We start from the raw sequence: 20,567 nt of genomic DNA, 5'->3' as shown, positions 1-20,567 counted from the left end.
TTACTACCTCCCGGTTGAATGATGGAGTTAGAAAACTGCAGCTTGGACGGTTATGGTAGTTTAGGTGCTTCAGAACAGGAAGGAATCGACTTGGAAGATTCCTGCTAGGGTTATGGCAGCTAAGGCAAGACACAGGTAGACAAGAAATGGCGAGAAAGTTTTATTTTGGCCAGTGATAATGTTGATTTTGAAAATGTTATCAGTAGGTAAGTGTAAATCTGTTGATGATTCATTATTGGGAGGATTCAGATGATAACATATATATATATATATATATATATATATATATATATATATATATATATATATATATACACACATATGAAAATTTCAGTCTCGCCTTACGAAACAAAATAATCTCATAGTGTATTTTGAACACTCATGATAGATTCCTTGTCTCAATGCTAAGTTTATCAACACGTATGAGTCCACAAACGCGCTCTTCCATCAAATCGCACGTATGTATCGAAACAGAGTGGTTATTGTTACTTAAAGCGTGATTGGAAATCCGACCATAAACGCGTTCGTCTAAATTAAGTTAGGTTTCGCACGGTTACGAAATGCATTATGCCGATTACGTTATTCGTCGTCTGTCGCGAGTGGTGCCGTTTAAAACGCACGGAACAGTGTCCAGTGCCTAGCCAAATACACGATTGCACATCGCGCCCCAAGCTTTTCAAACACAGGCAGTCATCGGTTGAAACTCGGTAAGTTGTAGGAGCTTGGCAGGGCAAAGGTCAGATCTGCAGTGGAATCCTAGAAAAAAAAAATGTTTTTAGTAACGGCCGATGTGGTCTTTGATTCCTGAGCTGGCATGTTTCATTGGCTCGATACTTTCACCTCAATGGGGTTTGATAAACTATCGTGGCGAATAGGCTAATTTCAGCTTTGCCGACACCGCGTTTGGTCTTTTCCTTCATGGCTTGTGATAAATACGTCCTTTGATAACCTGGTAGGGCACACATACACACTTGTGCCTTGAGCTCATTGCATACAGTAACGAGCTGTGTATATTTAGAGTATGAATGATGCAGCTTCCAACACAATTTTTTTTTAGAGAACTATGATGAATTGTGATCTTGCGTAATCTTCATTGCGTGGTTTAAGAGCAAACAGCTCTTATTATTCGTCATATAAGCTTGGGTGTTCGAGGTTGCAGCCTGCATAATTTATATAAACATATCATTGGAGAAGATGTGGGACTGTTGCCGATCTTGCAATGCTGAGTAGGGACGTAAAATGGAAGGGATTGGCCAGACCCGGAAAGTAATGGGTTATTATTATAAAGGGGAGTAGAGCTCTCTGGTGAAAAGGATTTCATTCGGAAGTATTTGGTAAAATTATATGCCTCGTAGAAGCTCCGCATTTTTGAACACCCGGCTCCTTAGTGCGGATAACGGCGCTTGTGGAAAGAATGAAATGTTCATTTCGTGCTGACGAAGCTCTTGTTGAAAGAAACGTATTATTTGGACCAAGGATAAGTGTTTCCATTGTCCGATGACAAGGTTAGGTTGGGAAAGATGACAGGCACCAAGGTTATGACAGCGAATCTGGAAGATAAACAGTTACAGAAGATATCTTTTATTTTGAACTGCACAGAACAGTTGTCTGGATATGAATCTTTTAGACTAATGAAACTGACTTCGTGGGTCATCATGAAATGCTGATACAAATATTGGATTTACTGTGTTCGAAAGAAATGTCCTCCCTTTGAACCCTATAACCGGTTATAGATAATGTAGGATCTGGATGGAACACGGTCTATGTAGAGGATAGGAACCTGTATTCTTGTTGATTTGGGTTGCGGGTTCTCTTTATACTAACACTATCCTTTAGTTCCAACAGCCTATCACACATTGTAGTCTAAGTGTTCCGAGAACTAGATAACAGTCCTCTCCAATAGGCAATCATACGGCAAAATGAAGCCTGCCTGTACATCGTCCGTCCAGGCCAGTCCCCACCCAGCACTATGACCTTTCAGCTTCGTAATCTTTTGCAACTGTGCAGTGGATGATCTCCACCAAGCTTTCCCCCGTGACATATAGATTGGCTAGTGTAGCAGACTCTCTCGCTGTTTGGAGCAAACAACGGTGCAGTCAATCTGAATAGGAATCGTGAGGGTTTAGGTCGATTTACATATACTTTCTTTACATCCTTCAAGTATTTTGTATTAGAATTGAACCTTCTTGGTTGGTTCATAATTCAGAAGGCTTAGTTTTAATCTAAGGGGGAATGATCACATTAGGGGGTCTGAGAACTAACCTAATGTGTCTTGAACCCTTTAATTTCATGGTTTATAACTAGATACCTGTTTGCTTTAGATTTTTTTCTTTTTCTTTGGAATACGAAAACACGAAAGTGGTGCTCATATCGTGGCGTTAGTATTTTGTTTTAGTATTTCTATCTGAGACTTACCTTTAAGGGCCATACATGTAGTGAGAGCGGTAATGATGAATTTTATCTTCAGAAGTTCCGATTACTGGTTATAACAATGTTAACGGCCTCAATGACCGTGACAGTCGTTGGGTTGTAAAGTCAAAATTGTTAACCAAAACTGCTGTCTATGATTATTGACAACGTAAATTATGTTGGGTCTATTTATTTAGAATAACAGAGGTTAAAATATTTATGGAGTTTCCGTAAAAATATGACTTGTTATTGTCATAGATTACAGGGTTGTATTCCAACTAAAGTCTTGTTTGGTGTTAAATGACTTCAGGAAATTATGCACACCATGTTTTTGTTTACAGCGATGAGTGAGAAACTGTCTGATACACATTTTAGATCTTGTTCACTCGTATGTATTGACCTGAGTAGTTTGGGGTGTTGGTCACGTTAATGATTAGATGATGACCACTTAAAAAAGAAAAAAAAAACATTTATTTGCCGTTTGTATGTAGACGGCTGCAATTTTCAAGTATACGCCTAACTGGGAAATAATCTCTAATCACTCTGGGAATGATATAGATTGTTTTTTTAGTGCGGACATAATGGCATCCTTTTGTAATATTTTTACCTAATTTCTTTGTATTCCTCTCCCCTCGTTTCCATCTCCTCGTTCTTCATTTACAAAAGAAAAAATATTCCACTGAAGTTTGCAGGGCTTTTGCTAGCATGGCTCTCTGTCATTAATTATAGCGAAAACATTTTGAATAATGGAACTGTGTATCCAAACTCCCAATTATCTCAAACTGGTTTTTAACGGACAACCCGAAATTTTAACTTTATTTTTGCTGCCGCCCTGTACGATGACGCTGACGCCGTTGACATTGATGAAATTTTGCCAAATATGAACGACAGCTAATTTCTGGGAGGTATGGAGCCACCTGCAACATCATTGTATAGTCGGTTGGCGGCCTGGCTTGGTTGTGCTGCCAGCGTTTGGCTGGTTGGTTGGTTCAAGATAAACGTTTTTGGTGAGCTTGGCGATAGTTGAATGATATTTGGCTAACTAGCGCCTAGCAGTATTGATTGCTCTCCCTAATTGTGGCCCTACGGTTGGCTCGTCTAGTACACGTTAAGTAATTATGCATACGGCAACACGACCACAGTATCGATTTAAAGACTACCGGACTGTCGATGGCTATCGTGCTTGTGTAACACGACTTCGTACATTTGTGGGTTCTTTTCTCGTACTTTTGTCGTCTGTGTTCACATATTGTGTGATACCTTCAGTATTTTGCTTAAAAGAAAATGTGTAGGCGTATGTAGGATTCATGTTGCCAAAAGAATAAGTGCACACGTTACTTTCTGATACTTGGACTTAATAATAGGAATTAAAAGAATGAATATACGTCCGCTCATTGGATCACTTACGTTCAGTTTGAAGTAGTGAATTGACAACGTTTATCCTAGACTCTTAGGATGATTAATGCTTTATTTTGAGTGATGTCAGAGAGGCTTTATTAAATTGACAACTGCAGGGGAAGCAAATGAGCCGATCTACTCACTGTATATGGAAATAATTAATATACGGCAACTATGATATTGTTCTTGAAATTTTTTTTCTTATCAAATATACATGATCACGAGGACAAGTTCTCGTTTAGGAAGATATAAATGATTTGCAGTTTTTGCTAATTGTACGTTAGTAACATCATATTTAACACATTTAAAGTTTTACCATACTCAGGATTGACATCTCTTCACTTGCTGACCACAACTGCAATATTTATGTGTTCTTCCCCCTGATCAGCTTTGAGGAAATGGTTGGTTACCATCTCTCTTACCGCAATGGTAACATGTTTTATTTGACGTGAAATTTAGTACAGAATGGATGTCGAATCTTCTGCTTTTCTTGTCCATGCTTGAATTTTGACTTTGATGTACATTTCATATTTTTTCCACCATAATCTTGATGCGCATTTGATATTTTTTCCACCATAATTGTGTAACGTATTACAGTTTCTTCTGACTGTTGAGGCTTTTTAGGCGAGGTCGCGAATGAAGATAGAGTTCGTTCATTTTGTAGAGGGCATTCTTTTGAAAATCAGTGAAATTAATTGAAACCTATTGAGCTTACGGTATTGTAAATGGGGACGCCATTTCTCAAAACTATAAATCTTTTTGAAAATGAAGCTACTGCTTCTCTCCTTTAACTGTTCCACCTATGTTCCCAGTGAACGTGTCTGTAGTTAAATTATTTTTTCGCCGATTGGCAAACACGAATACATTTTCGGGAATATCATCTCATGATAAGTCGAGGGATTAAGGCATCTGTGCTCTGGACGTGCCATAAATCATTCATGGAGGGTGGGTTAAGAGCAAACCAGTCTGTGGGCGGGGGAGAGAATGCCAGATGTTGCTATTATAGTGTTGCCTCGATGGTTACGCTCAACACTACGTTCGCTCCTGAATGTAACGATTCCTGAACTAGTTATATAGCAAATTGTTTTGCTTTAGGGTGCTTTCTGGGTTCCATTAGAGCAGAGAGGCCTTAATCATGAGGAACTGTTGTTCGGTGTGCACAGTGCGTGAAATCATTCCTTCTTAGATTAGAGAACCATTCAGTATCATTTCTCACGGAAATTCTTTTTCATATTGTAAAGTTTATAAGCTACAAGAACACTATTAGCCGAACGGATGTAGTATGTGGCAACGTTAATGCTAGCACGTCTGTTTAAACGGAACTCCTCGTGTGAAATATTTGTTTTAGAATATCAAAACTGACCTTTGCCCGTTTTACTGAGTTTTCCCCTATTCATTTTTATTAAATATTGAGTTTCTGGGGATATATGTAAAGGAAAGTATTTCTAAACTTTCAGAAATTCAAGCCAGTAATCCTGGTTGTGAGTTGCAGCTCCGACTAAACGCGCCATGAATGTAGCTTCTATTTAGTGGTATGCTTCGTTAAAGTATCATTCATAATGTTATTTCTGTACCGTGCTCATATTTCATCGCATGGTAGATTTTTGTATATATATATATATATATGAACATTGTTAGAAAAGCGACCTTTTAATTATTCCAGCGGCCAGAATGTCACAATTACGATTTCGTTTATTACTTGACTTTTTTATTATTATTATTATTATTATCATTGGCCGGTGACCGTGGTGGAAGGAGAAAGAAAAGATCGTACCCAGTGGTGTGGATTGTAGTGATTACGTACCACGGATCACGCAAGGGTCGTAAAACGCCTCTCTTCGTGTTTAGTGCAGCAAGGCGGCCTTGAGGGGATGGCTGTATCCTTATTAGTTAAGGGTTCTTCCGTATGACAGTTTACCTTATGGAACCAATTAACCCGCTTCAGATTTAAAGGTATGTCTCATCAGCGCAACAATGGTTAATCAAGGGTTCCCCCCCCCTTTGTAAAAACAAAAATGCAGATGATTAAACTCGTCTCCAATAAGCACATGATGCAGTAAAATGTCCGGACCATTCGGTTGCGACGCTCAAGAACCAGCTTTCATGAGTTCGTCAGAACCATCTTGGCTCATTTAGCCATGAGGAAAGAGTCCAAGCACGTCTTGGGTTGGTTCAACACTGCAGCTTGTCCCAGCACAGATACTTATGTGGCCAGCTGCGTGGGCCTGCCACTGGATATGTTTGTGACCTTTTTTTATTAGCTGTAGTACTCATATCTATATGAAAAATTTTCCTTCATTTGATGTAGATGTAATGAAGGATGGGGGTTGCATGATTGTCTGTGGTTAGTGTTACGTACTGTGAAGTTAAAAAATAAGATAAAATAATCGTTGTAATACCGTTAGTAATTTGCATGCTGTATCAGATGGCTGCTATCATGCAACTGAACGCCTCTCCACTGGTTAATGTGCTGGTTGTTTTGAATAATCCTTAAATTTGATTTTTCTGTTCTAAAGAATAATATTAACTTGAGTTACCTGTATTAGCTGAATTACCAAGCACTTTGTCACTGGCGAGTCCCTCAGCGAGAATGTACGTACGATTACCTAGTGTGTTGAGGCGTGTGAGGTGTAGGCGTTGGCGGGCGTAGGAGGCTCACTGGCCACAGGGTGGTGGGGCCCACCGCAGCAGCCCAAGGCGTGCTGGGTCGTAGTCCTTTCTCCCTTAACAGGTGTTTCTCTCGGGGAAGACGTCCATCAAAGTCTTTTGTTACCCCTCAAACTAGGATGTTGTGGAAGATAGTCCGGTGTCATACGAGAGGGGAAAATATATTCGCATCTTAGGACATTTCATGAGTTGGTAAAAGTTCATTTTCATCTGGTGTTAAGTGCGTGAGAAACGTTGTATTTGTGTAACTCATGCATGGTAGTATCACTCATTCTTTAATTAGGTCGCAGAACTGACACGTTTTTTCTCGGACATTCCCCCCTCCTTGTGGTTAAGAAAAAAAATGTTAGTCCAACACATTAGAATATAAGTATTTATCTAAAAATTTCAGCTACAGGAAACTAAATCGTTTGTTGGTTTGTTAGTTTCATGATTTGAATATACGATGAGAATGGATGAACGCTGGAACTTGGCTTGCCGCATGTGCAAAGCTGGTAACTCTTGCATTTGCTGTCTTTTTATGAGGCTAATGTACGTGTCGCCATTTCCAAGAAGTAAGGAATCTTCAGTCATTCGCAAGAGCACTCCAGTGCGTTAGATATATCTTGTGCATTTACCGGAAAAATGGCGTTTTGGCGACATAAGGGATTGGAATCTTGTCTTTTGGTTTCGACACATTCATAATCCAGAGTGATTTAGTGAGTTGTTTAATAGAAATAAAAACTACTGCTGCCAGTTATAAGTTGATGTGCATTGTTATGTGGGTTACATTACATTGCGCCGGCGGTTGAACATATTGCTGTAAGAATACGGTTAAACATTTCTCGCATGTGAAGTGGGGTAGGTGATTGCAAGTTGGAAGCCTGCCATTATATATTGGACGATATTTGACAAATATGGAGGGAGACTGAAATGATGAAAGGAAACGTGATGCGTATAAGGAAAAAAATGGGATTATCTGGTTTTCGAAATAGTTTTCCATATTAGTATTAGTATTATTTTGATGTGATGGAAACAATCTCAGTAGTCCCAAGTTTCTCCCTGATGCATTTGAGAACATTATACCAGATGTGAGCAACATGTCCAGGGGGTATCTAAGGGAAATGCGCCTATGGGAAGCACTGAAATTGCGCCCCTGGCTTGATTGAAAATGTACATACAGTGGATGTATATAAAGATATATACAGTGCAATTATAAACTTAGATTTATATAAAACTGAAATTTATATAGTCTTAAAGACTTATTTGATCAAATTTGTGACGTAGAAGCCGTAATGCAACTGATAGTCGCAAAATATTACTACAGTTGAAAAGTAGGGCGAGTTTCTCTTTTATCTCACAAAACCAAACCAGTAGAAATTCAATCGGGTTGCATATGTCAAGAAACCAACCTGTTGTGTGGCGCCCAGGGCATCTGCCCTTCCTACCATACCATCGACACGCCACTTTAAAACTATTACCTTCACTTTTTGGCATTTTCCCCAGAAAAATGAATTTCCTTTAAAAACTCATTATAAGTAAATTTTATGCTGAATACAAATATGGTACTAGAATATAGTTTAGTCGTCTTTATGACATTCAATTAAGCTGTTAAATTAATTCAATTTTAAATATTTTCTGATCCTTTGCGTTGTATTTACTGGGAATATATCGGTAACTGAGAGCATTATGACATATTTTCCATGATTATTTCAAGTATACAAGTGTTTGAATATCTCATCTTTCAATTTTGAAAGAAAAAGTTTTTTGAGCTGAAAAAAGATTTCCTTTAAAAAATTATCATAAGTTGTTTACGGTATATTTATGTGATTATCACAGGTCATCAAGCCGCTCATGACTTGTTGATGTCTTGTGGTATAAAACACCAGAGAAGTGTTTTTAGTGTTAGAGGTGATGGCACGGGGAGGAGAGGAGTATATTATGTACAGTACCGAAGTTTATCATAATGCTCAAGGACGGATGGTATAAATGGGAGGGGCTGGTGTGCTGTTCAGGTAAATTGTACGACGAATTAAATTTGACATTTAAAGTAAGTAGGACAGCGGAAGGAATTTATAGTACAGTGGAAGGAAATGCATTACCTGAAGGGCATTGTAACTTGAATGGAAATAATACAGCTTATGAAGAGATTGCGTATGAGGAAATATGGTGCATGTTCGAATAATGTAGTGGCATGAATACTGTAAGACACCGGAAATGGATGGTGTTTGGGGCAAATGGAGCAGCAGGGGAAAATGATGGGTCCAGACAAAGTGCTATTTAGTATGTTGGGTGTCGGGCCAGATAGGCAAAGTACATACACACACACACACACACACACGTCGAAGTGATGTTTAGCTTCCACCTTTTCCCCCCCCCTCCTCAAGTGACCCCGTGACGTTTATACAGTTAATCAAGCGATGCCTTGTTGCTTGAGTGCATGTTTGCTCCTACCGGCGAGTTGGTTTCAGATGAACTTTATTTATGTGCCGTAATATGCTCGTAAGAAACTTACCCATTTTATAATCGCTTCCTTTTTTTTGTTGTTGTTGTTTTAGGGTAAGCAGCTTGGGTGATAGATGGGAAAGATAAGCTTGGGAAAAACTTTTTTGCAGGTGCTGTAGTAGCTAGTTGATTTGAGGTTGATAGTCTTGACGTATGGATAAGCCTAGAATATCAGTAGGTAGAAGATGAATTTAAGGTTGCTCTTCAAACGTGAAAGTTGATCGAAACATCGTCTTGATATTGCGATAGAATGAGAGAAAGTAGTTGCCCGAGTTTTAAGCGCATGAAATGTTCCAAGGTTAAAGTCTCTCCCTCTCTCTCTCTCTCTCTCTCTCTCTCTCTCTCTCTCTCTCTCTCTCTCTCTCTCTCTCTCTCTCGTGTGTGTGTCTTGAGGCAGTGAGATCGAGAAGTGATTTCTGGCTGGGGGGAGGGGGGGGGGAAATACCGAAAATGGTGTCATCTGGTTGCATGAATTGTGGTAGTCGAGAGATGATGGGTAGTAGTGCGTAGTTCCCTGGTCGCCAGGTGTTTCCACAGCTTGCAATTTCCACAACTTACCTCCCCGTCCTGAAGGGTTTTTTTTTTAGTCCACGGACTCTCATCCATTTTTTCTTTCTCTTTCCTGTAGAAAGCTTTTAAAATCCCTCGGGTCTTGCATTCACTTGGAGCTGATATATTTTCAAATCCTCTTTGTTAAGAGAGATAAAAAATAGTCATACAGTCGAATTGTCTGTATGTGCTGTAATGCTCCTCGTGGTATTCTGTGAATATTGTCATTAGACGTAGGGAACTATTGTGTTGTGAGAGGAGATGCAAGCTAATTATCAGAGACTCGCACTAGTGTTGTGGAAGACCAGTAGCATATTTTTTTAAATGGTTGATTTCTTCCTGGATCTTATATTTTACTTATTATGTTGTAAGAGATATCGAAGGTAGCTGGTTCCTGGCGTGAGAGGGGTTGATTGGCCTTTGTCTTTTCACTGACCTTCTTACGGCAAGAATTACGAGTGTATCGTATGTTACCAAACATACGTATGTATATAAGTAGAAACTATCATCTTCTGCCGTTGAAATTTTATTGTACCTTGAGTTATTTCCGTTTGTAAACGGAGGACTTTTGTTATTTTTTTTTACATCGAATACCTCTTTAGTGTTTCATTATCAGACATTACACAACGAACTTAAATGAGGTATTGTGGTCAAGAGGACTGATATGCGCTGTGCAGAACGACTAATGAAAGATCTATTGTAACCTAACATGCCATTGATTTTTTTTTTTTTTTTTTGGTTCGTCTGTTTCTCAAGGACACGCATGGTATTGTGATCACACAATAGCTTTTTATAGTAGAATTACAAGGGACAGGGTAAGACGTTCAGAAACTGGGGAGGAGGAGGAGGGGAAATATATGGGTTCGGGTAATTGTTGTAACTCCAGCCTTTGAGTCAGGTCCACAGAGGAGAACACACCTCCCTTGGTGTGCTCTTGGAGTGGGTGAACGGGTGAGGACGGACCCATTGTGTGGCGTTTGGCCAGCTGTCGTCCCCCATGGTTTGTATGTTTATATTAACTCACTGAATGGAATGGAGTTAAGGACACAGCGGTGTTTGAATGGCGAAGGGAAGGTCGTGGCGCTGTTGGAGTAGTGGAGTTAAGGTTAGGTTGCCTTTGGAGTGGTGGGGTTAAGGTTATGGTGCCATTGGAGTTGGGGTGGATAGGTCACACTTCTGTTGGAGCAGTGGGAGCGTTAAGGTCATAGTGATATTGGAGTGGTGGGGTTTTAAGATCGTGGTACTGTTGGAGTGATGGTGTTTTAGGTGGGAAGGTTGGTTGTTGGAGTGGTGGAGTTAAAGGTTAATCTTTATATTGTCATTATTATTCTAGTTGTCTACTAAGGCAGCAGTATTTTCGACTGTAAAGATTCGTAACAGATAATTTCGTTCGGAACGACTTTTCTTGTGTTGAAACTACTGGAAGTTTAAGATGAAACGGACGTCGCCGTGTTCAAACCAACGTGAAAGTTTGTGATGTGACGTATTTCGAGGGTTTAAACCACAGGAAGTTTAAGACATAACGGACTGGTATGTGTTTAGACCTGTAGGGAGTTTAATGCGTAATGAACGCTTTCTGGTTTCAGAACCATAGGAACTTTAGGACTTTTTTTTTTCATAAGTTCAATGCAGCTATTTTGATTAGTAGGTACTGAAATTATTTCTACTATTGTGCTTCGATTTTTCAATTTATTTGAAAAATTTGTATTTAAAGTCAAAATCACTAATAACGTGGAAGGTCTCTCTCTCTCTCTCTCTCTCTCTCTCTCTCTCTCTCTCTCTCTCTCTCTCTCTCTCTCTCTCTCTCTCTCTCTCTTTCTCTCTCTTTCTCTCTCTCTCTCTCTCTCTCTCTCTCTCTCTCTCTCTCTCTCTCTCTCTCTCTCTGCGTTGATATAGACTTAAGTAGTTAAATTGTGAACCGGAATGGGTGCATTGAAAATGAAATTAAAGTTTTTTTTATTTACACTAAGGAATTTGCTCTTTTTAAGACACCAAAAGTCGAGTTAAGTCTGTTGAATTATAACATACCTGTTTTCACATTAATTTTGGTATTTTGTTGCTCTTGTTGAAGTTTGACTGTGAATATTTAAAGTGCGATTTGTCCTTAGCTTGTTACAGTAGTTGAAGAATTGTCGAAGTACGTATGAAAGTTAAATCAAATAACACATATCTTTGGAAATTGTATCTAATTTCAGATTGGAATAGGTCTCAGAGAGAGATATATAGATGAACCATTGATAATAGGGAAGCATTATATATATATATATATATATATATATATATATATATATATATATATATATACATATATATATATATATATATATATATCATGAAGGGGAAATGGCAAGAAAGTTAGAGTTATTACATTATTCAAGGTCTTTTGGCAGATAACTGTTGACTGCGTCAGCTGATAGCTGCTTTCAAAGGCATCAGGTGAGCGTATCATTGGGTCCTTCGTGGTGGTTCCCTACGTAACATCCTTTTTTTTTTTTTTCTTGACAAGGGAGGTTCCAGTCACGGACGAAATTTGTCCACATTAAGGCCGGGCCTCAGTTCTGCATATGTCCCGTAAAAACTGATATGTTTGTGTATTTGACGTGTGTTTTCGTTCTCTGTGTGTGTGTGTGTGTGTGTGTGTTTGTGGTTTGTTTTGAATTCCTCGTTAATAATAAGTGTGTGGTTCCGCTTTCGTGTTCTGGGCATGTTTTGATAGTGTTTTCATGTATCTGGTACATATTTACATCCTTTTGTTCTCTTTATATATATATATATATATATATATATATATATATATATATATATATATATATATATATATGGTAGGTGGGTCATTAAGCTCTTGTGGGCCATATTCATTTTGTAGCTTTACCTCTATAGGTTTGAATAGATATTCGACTGAAGTAAGTTTTGTAAAAGAAAAAAAGAATAAGGAAAAAAGTTGAGCTGTTCAGTGTATGTAGACCATCTGTTCCACAACAGGTTGTTCTGTTATGGCTGGGTTCCTGCGGCAGTTAGTGTGATCTGCGAGGGCTGCTTCACCACACCACAAGGCGCATTTTCCCCTCCCACACCCACACCCTCTCTCTCTCTCTCTCTCTCTCTCTCTCTCTCTCTCTCTCTCTCTCTCTCTCTCTCTCTCTCTCTCTCTCTCTCGTATATTTTGAAGTAACTTTTTTTTGTTGTTTCTGTTTTTTATCGTAAAACGGCCTCTGCGTTTTCTCGTCCGAAATAGTTGGGGTTTAGGTTAGGTGAGGTTTTGTTAGCTACGGTCGCACCTAAATATTTGTCCTGCCTTCCGATTACGGTCGTGTAAAACACGCAGAACAGATACACAGTGCCTGGAGCTTTTTTTTTTTTTATTCTCTCTATCTCGAGAGATGACCTTTTCGTCTTGAATAACTGACCTTCCTCCGTTATCATCCACAAGATGTTTTTGGTTCCTTGTCATGTCATATTGCCTTCGTATTTGTGCCATTTTTTCGTATCTCCTTTTTTTTTTTGGCGTCAGGGAGAAATGAAGAGGGAGACAGACAGAGAAATGAAGGACGAATAGGGAAGATAGATTGCAAACGCGCTCCCTCACGCTCCGCGCTGAGGAACAAAACAAGTGGTGCCAGCTCTTGCGTCACCTTGCCTCGAGGTAATTTGTCGTAAGGCTTACCTCGGCCAGAGGGGTTCCTCGCGGCTAAGTTTTGGTAACTGGTGGCGAAAATATAGACAGTCCAAAAGCTTTTCAGATTTCTTAATTTGCTTCAAGGGAAACCGTCCTGAGTGAAGTGTATATATATATATATATATATATATATATATATATATATATATATATATATATATATTTTTTTTTTTTTTTTTTTTTTTTTATACTTTGTCGCTGTCTCCCGCGTTTGCGAGGTAGCGCAAGGAAACAGACGAAAGAAATGGCCCAACCCCCCCCATACACATGTACATACACACGTCCACACACGCAAATATACATACCTACACAGCTTTCCATGGTTTACCCCAGACGCTTCACATGCCTTGCTTCAATCCACTGACAGCACGTCAACCCCAGTATACCACATCGATCCAATTCACTCTATTCCTTGCCCTCCTTTCACCCTCCTGCATGTTCAGGCCCCGATCACACAAAATCTTTTTCACTCCATCTTTCCACCTCCAATTTGGTCTCCCTCTTCTCCTCGTTCCCTCCACCTCCGACACATATATCCTCTTGGTCAATCTCTCCTCACTCATTCTCTCCATGTGCCCAAACCATTTCAAAACACCCTCTTCTGCTCTCTCAACCACGCTCTTTTTATTTCCACACATCTCTCTTACCCTTACGTTACTTACTCGATCAAACCACCTCACACCACACATTGTCCTCAAACATCTCATTTCCAGCACATCCATCCTCCTGCGCACATCTCTATCCATAGCCCACGCCTCGCAACCATACAACATTGTTGGAACTACTATTCCTCAAACATACCCATTTTTGCTTTCCGAGATAATATATATATATATATATATATATATATATATATATATATATATATATATATATATATATTGAGATTAGTTGTACATTTATATTATCTGGGGCACAGCACAATCATTAGTCACCTGCCAAAAAAAAAAAAAAGTTGCTGTGCGAGGAACTGGTATTTTTTTTTTATTCAGTCATATCTAATTTTCATATTTTCATATCGTGGTTAAATTGTTTAGGGATTCGCAGTTTTTGAGAGTGTTTAATGTTTGAGGTTGATCATGAACCGAGATTTTTTTTCGTTTATATTATTTTTAAGTTGTTCATCTGTCTAAAATGCAGCAATGATATAATACAGTGAGAAGCAAAAGAAATAGAAGTACGTCGGATTGCACAAAATTACCTCCCATCTGTTTCTTGTTCTGCTGCGCTGCGTCGAGTTATATATAAAAAAAAAAAAAGATTGACATTTGTCTGAGAGAAACTTTTTCTTTTGCTTTACATGGAATTTTTGGAATATTTTCCCTTTTTCACGTGTGTAAATGAAAGTTTTCAGAAAAATGTAAACGTAAGGGTTTGTTTTAAGAAGCTGGTTAAAAAAAGAAAAAGTTCCTTATGTAACTTAGGATTTGATGGAAATGTACATGAAATATTAATCCATTATAGTTGTGCCGTCAGGTAATTTGGGTCTATAATCGAGGTTAGAAATTACTTTGTTAACCATAGAGATGAACTTCCCTCATTACGATTAATACCTCAGACAGTTCCCTGTTTTCCCCAAGGAGGGGAAAAAATCTACGATTCTTGCTTACCCTTAGGGTAATAAACAAGAATACGAAAAATTATGAGGCGTTTGTTTTGAGACGTGCCATTCTGAGCAGAAGATTTTAGCGCCCGGAACGAGATCAAAGTGTGTATACTCAAACCCTCGAACACGACGGCATGAGCCTAGAGTAATGATGACCAGGCGTATATGACCTGACTTGAAATGGTCAGGCGAAAGGCTTGCCCGTCATACGCGAAGGCCCTACCGTCGTGCACGATATCTTCCCAGGGATAGACTTTTAGCTCGATATCCTCACAGGGATAGATTTTTAGCACGATATCCTCCCGGGGATAGATTTTTAGCACGATATCCTCCCAGGGATAGATTTTTAGCTCGATATCCTCCCAGGGATAGATTTTTAGCACGATATCCTCCCAGGGATAGATTTTTAGCACGATATCCTCCCAGGGATAGATTTTTAGCACGTTATCGAGGGAAGAGGAACTCTCTATATTCATCCTTGTAAATTATACATCCATTGTTGAAAAGCCTCGATTTACGGACCCCCATCACAATTTGAATGTATGAGAATAAAGATTGTCTACAGTTCCTCTAGGTATGACATACATACATGCATTTGGAAAGGAAAAATATGGAATATCATCAAAAAAAAGAGTCAGTCAGATGAGGTAAGAAGCAGTTATTCGTTCGTGAGTGTGAGCACGGAAATGAAAGCAAGCAAATTGGCAGAAATCACATTTAGACCATAAATAATGCACTGAAAACATGAGAAATAGATTTTGTGATATTTTTTAGATATCGATATTTTTTTTTTTCTTTTATTTCCCCCTTCGTGATGTGAACAGTGTGCGAGCTGACATTTAGTAACGCTCATGAGACTCGGCTCCCTCATCCCTTTCACTCCCAAGTTTTGAAAAAAAAGAAAAACCTCGTAATCTTGGCTACGAGAGAGGAGTGGTGGCCAGTAATAGGGTCGCTGGTTACGTGATCACGTTGTTGGAATCGGTTGGGATTCACAGTGTATCAACTGCTGTCAGTGTATCAACTGTTTTCAGAATTCACAGTGTATCAACTGTTGTCAGTGTCGGTTGGTGGGGTGGTTGTGGGACGCTGGGAGAGATGATGATGGGTCGACCGGCCGGCCGGCCTGGCTGGCTGGTTTGGTCGTCGCTGTGAACGTGATTGTCAGTGACGTTGAAGTCCTGTGATCGATTGTAGGTTTGTGATGTGGGAACGTTTTATTGATAAGGCCTTAGCTTATGCAGTGAAGTTTGCCGTTTGTGGATAAGGTTTTAGCTTGTGCAGTGAAGTGTGGCGTTTGTGGATAAGGTTTTAGCTTGTGCAGTGAAGTGTGGCGTTTGTGGATAAGGTCTTAGCTTGTGCAGTGAAGTGTGGCGTTTGTGGATAAGGTTTTAGCTTGTGCAGTGAAGTTTGGCGTTTGTGGATAAGGTCTCGGCTTTTGCAGTGAAGTTTGGCGTTTGTGGATAAGGTTTTCATACGCTGACGAAGCTTGGCGTTAATAGCCTAGTCGTGATGGTGAGCTGTGTGTATGTGGGGAATGCCTTATGACAGTCATGGTCCGTCACCGACACACGAAACTGATCACCTGAGCCACGCTGACAATTTACAAGTTATTCTCCTTGAATTATCTCTGTGCCTTTTTAACGTGTACCACACTAATCTGTGAGTTTCTGACATCATCCACTTATCACAAAATAGCCTCCTCGAAAGGACTCAGTCCTGAGTCTTGTTGAATTCTTTTTGTATTCCCCCCTAGTACACCACCTTCGCTGCCACAACCTCAGCCACCAGTACCGCAGATTACAATCACCACCACCACCGCCACAGTAGACAGTAGGATTCCTATGCCAACAAGAGCTATTAGCTCCCATCCTGTGCACGCAGGGCGGGAGGATGGGAGTACCCATCCGGAGCTTTCTCTACAGCGTTCCGTTCGCTCACACGTCAGACATGAATTTCACCCATAGCCTAGCTTACCATGTGTCTTCCGTTTACCAAATTTATATCATATCTTTTTTCTGCTATTTCATATGTGTTTTTTCTCTTAAGTTCAAATAACGATGTAGCCCTAGTTCAAATAATGATGTAGCTCTAATGTTAAATGGAGTACAGATTATCTCATAAATATGTTACAGATTAAAGTCGAAGCTGGCTGACTTGCTTTCAGTGGGCTTGCATTAGATTGCTGCATGACGCATATGGAGAGGGTTTTATACCCCGACCTCTGCCGGCAAGTGATGGCACACCGGGGAACAGGGTGTCATTGACAGGAACCTGTGCCAAGCTTTAGTCTTGGCGAATCTTTCTTTACACACACACACACACACACACACACACACACACACACACACACACACACACACAAGCATATTGTAATCCTAGGCTACATACATAAAGTGTATGTCGGAGTAGAATTGTCTTTATAGCCACAAGATGGGTGGATCTGGTTAAAGACCCTGGTAATTGATAGGCCTAAAGCCCACAGAACCATCCAATCACCCTGCTTGTTATCATTCAAGGACCGTACGTGTAGCAAGAGCTTGCACGGTCTTAGAAATATATACCGGAACGTGTTCAAGGTTTTCAGTTGGTGTTTATGACAACATTGACGGCCTGAATAGAAATACGTAGGCAATTTGATAAACCAAAAGCCCAAACAACCAGCCAGCGTGAATTTGCATTTATCTTTCTTTTCCTTCTTTTCGTACAGTTCCCATCTCTTGCCCCAGCTTTCATCTTATTTTTTTTTTTCACCTTCATTCAGTTTGCTATCATTTATGGTATGATTGACGTAGCGTGCTTTTTCTGCTGTATGCCCTTTTGTCCTTTAATAGAATTGAAAATCGAACAAGGCACGTACATAATACTATCTTCATTCGCAACATTCTTGGCCAGTGATTCATGTCCGCTAACACGCGAGTGTTTTATTTCCGGTATGCGGTTAACCAGGTATCTTAACCGCACTGGTGTTAGCCGGCCGGCTTGCCTTAAACCGGAGATGCCAATACCGTTCCCTACCAGTTTAAGAGACAAGTTTCGAGATTGGCAGTACGAAATTTGATCTCGTACAAGAAGAAAAAGAGCAAAAGTGAATCATATTAACGTCGTGCGTTCACTATTTTATATACATTTTCCACGTTGTGATGAATTACTGACATTCGTAAAATGTGATCGCAGGACTTGATAGTAATCCACTTTATTAAGAAATATCTATTATTTTGTCTGTCTTTGTTTTGGTTATCGATTATCTGTCCTGTCGTATTTCTAAGATGATATATTCGCATGGTGTAGTTGGTGTACCTTGATGAGTTTCTTACCCATCCCTCATTATTAATATGATCTTTATAGAACCAAAAGACCCCCCCCCCCCTTCCCCTCCTCCTCCTCCTCCTGTGTTTCGAAGTTCTTGCCGCTTGGAGGCTGCGCGCTACGCACTAGCTGGAGGGGAGAAAAAGACGATGGACTCCTTTGGAGCGAGAAAGCCCTTGACAGTACTGTAACCCCCCCTTCCCCCCTCCCCTTTGGTCTTGTGATGGTCCAACCTTGCCGGTTGACTTCTCTCTCGCTGTTTAAAAGAAATAAAACCGCTTGTAGGCAGAGTCCGGAAACACTTCCTCCTTGACATATATTCGCCACGTTGGCATTCCACGTAGATTGGGGACCTCATTTTTATGTCCTGAAATGACCCCTTTCCAATTAGCCCTTGGGTTTTCAGACTTCCTCTCTCCTGTCTTCCTCTCTCCCATTCTTTATATATATATATATATATATATATATATATATATATATATATATATATATATATATATATGGCCAGGACTCGTGCTGTGTCATCACTACACACACTCACCGACACTCCCAAGCTTCGCTCACACCGTCCTCCCACCCATCTCTTCAGCAGCGCTCCGCGTTGTAAGCGGATCCACCTAGCGTAGCAGTGGGTGAGGGAGTCGCAGCAGGAAACAGCCAGTGGGTCGTTAAGCAGTTGTATTTCTCTCTCTCTCTCTCTCTCTCTCTCTCTCTCTCCCTCTCTCTCTCTCTCTCTCTCTCTCTCTCTCTCTCTCTCTCTCTCTCTCTCTCTCTCTCTCTCTCTCTCTCTCCGGCACCAGGTGCTTTCTCAGCGATCTTGGATATTTAAATGCGTAGAACCAACCTCAGTTTCGCCATGGTGGCGTTCCCTGTTAGCCATGTTGTCAGTGGATGATGATGTTATTCAACTTCTCCAGTGCTCGTTAGTGGTTTGTTATTGTCAGCACCTGGGCGTGTCATTGGCTTCTATCGATAAGGTGAGGGGCTTCGCGATGGCTTCGATTCAAAAGGTTGGTAATGGTGAATTTGTCATGAGTTCAGGGTTTATTCTTGTGCCATTGATGACTTCCTGTTTGTGTGTTGTTGTTTTGGCATTTGCTAATCTGGCTTTATCTCCGACGCGTTTTAGGTTTGTTTCGTTATGGGCTTTAAGGTCGTAATTGGCTTGACTGTTTGTGGTGACTCATTTGCATTTAGTTTTCGCATACGTCTCGTAATTGGCTGGTTGTTGTTGTTGTTGTTTCTTTTTTAAAGTATCGCTCGTTTTGGGTGATTTCATCATGCTCGTTGTTGACTCTGTAGTGGTTTAGAGAAAGCGAGCGAACTGGTTCATAGTAAGTATTTTTGCCGGCGCGCTGTGAGCTGCTTGGTAGATCATTTAAGTTTTCTTGGGGCATCATGTACATTTCTCGCTTAGGCATTGTAAGCAGTTTGACGATGCAGTGTAAGTTTTGTGGCAGCACAGTCTAAGCTTAAGCTTTTTGGTAGGGCAGTGTAGGCCTCTTGCTCGGCCATTGTTTATTTTAGGCGGCCCAATGTAAGCTTTTGTGGGGTCATTATATAAGCTTTTTAACGGCACAAATATAAACTTTTTTGTGGCGGTTTAAGCTTCTTACTGACTCAAGCTACGCGCTGGCTCATAGTAAGTTTCTCGGCGACGTAATGTGAGCTTCTGCCGGCTTATAGTAAGCTTTATAGCGGCGCAGTGTAAGCTTCGTGCTGGGCTCATTTACCAGTATAACCCCCCCCCCCCCCCATTACCTCATGGCCCAACTTATTATACTAACGGTAGCGCTTGGGTTACTGAAACTGAACTGCTATAGTTAGCGTAAGCGATGGGTCATTTCATCACACCAGCAGTCGTTGTCGTTTGTGGATGGTTCGTCTTGTATAACGGGGTCAGACGCGGACTGGTGAAAGTTAGCACAAGGCCAACCAAGCTTTCCGTGAAGCTTCACTTTTTTTTCATGTTAGCTGAGACGGCATGGGCAGCTGAGGCCCTAATCAAAGCCATCCCATTAACGCTATATATATATATATATATATATATATATATATATATATATATATATATATATATATATATATAAATATATATATATATATATATATATATAAATATATATATATTCTAGCCTAAGCCAGGTGCTCATTTTATCGACCATAGGGTGGACGAATCACTGAGTTGACTGTGGACCGACGCCGCAACAACGATTCGTACGTATGCATTTGTATGGGTTATATATATATATATATATATATATATATATATATATATATATATATATATATATATATATATATATAAGCTTAACGCATGTCATTATTTATTGGTTAATTTTTTATTTCACATCTTAATGTTTGTCTTGGTGTTAGCCTGGACTTATTTTAAGGTGACATGATTTCGTTTGGTTTCATTGTGAACAGATAAAAGAGATTAGTTGATACTACTGCGTAGGTTGTAGAATA

General features: G+C 39.9%; 1 protein-coding gene across 5 annotated transcripts in view; it reads left to right on the top strand.

Annotated features, from left to right (window-relative positions):
• TTLL15 (tubulin tyrosine ligase-like 15) overlaps positions 1-20,567 on the top strand; it is a 50,808-nt gene that overhangs the window by 19,793 nt on the left and 10,448 nt on the right. The window contains exon 1 of one of the 5 annotated variants that reach the window (XM_071674186.1): positions 6,476-6,666. The exons of the other annotated variants lie outside the window; for them this stretch is intronic. The gene's annotated coding sequence lies outside the window, so the exon portion shown is untranslated. Of the gene's footprint in view, positions 1-6,475; positions 6,667-20,567 lie in introns of those variants that run through there. 5 annotated transcript variants of the gene reach the window in all.

This window comes from Panulirus ornatus, chromosome 19, assembly GCF_036320965.1.
Source record: "Panulirus ornatus isolate Po-2019 chromosome 19, ASM3632096v1, whole genome shotgun sequence".
NCBI classification, from domain to species: Eukaryota; Metazoa; Arthropoda; class Malacostraca; order Decapoda; family Palinuridae; genus Panulirus; species Panulirus ornatus.
This window is presented reverse-complemented; position numbering and strand designations above follow the sequence as displayed.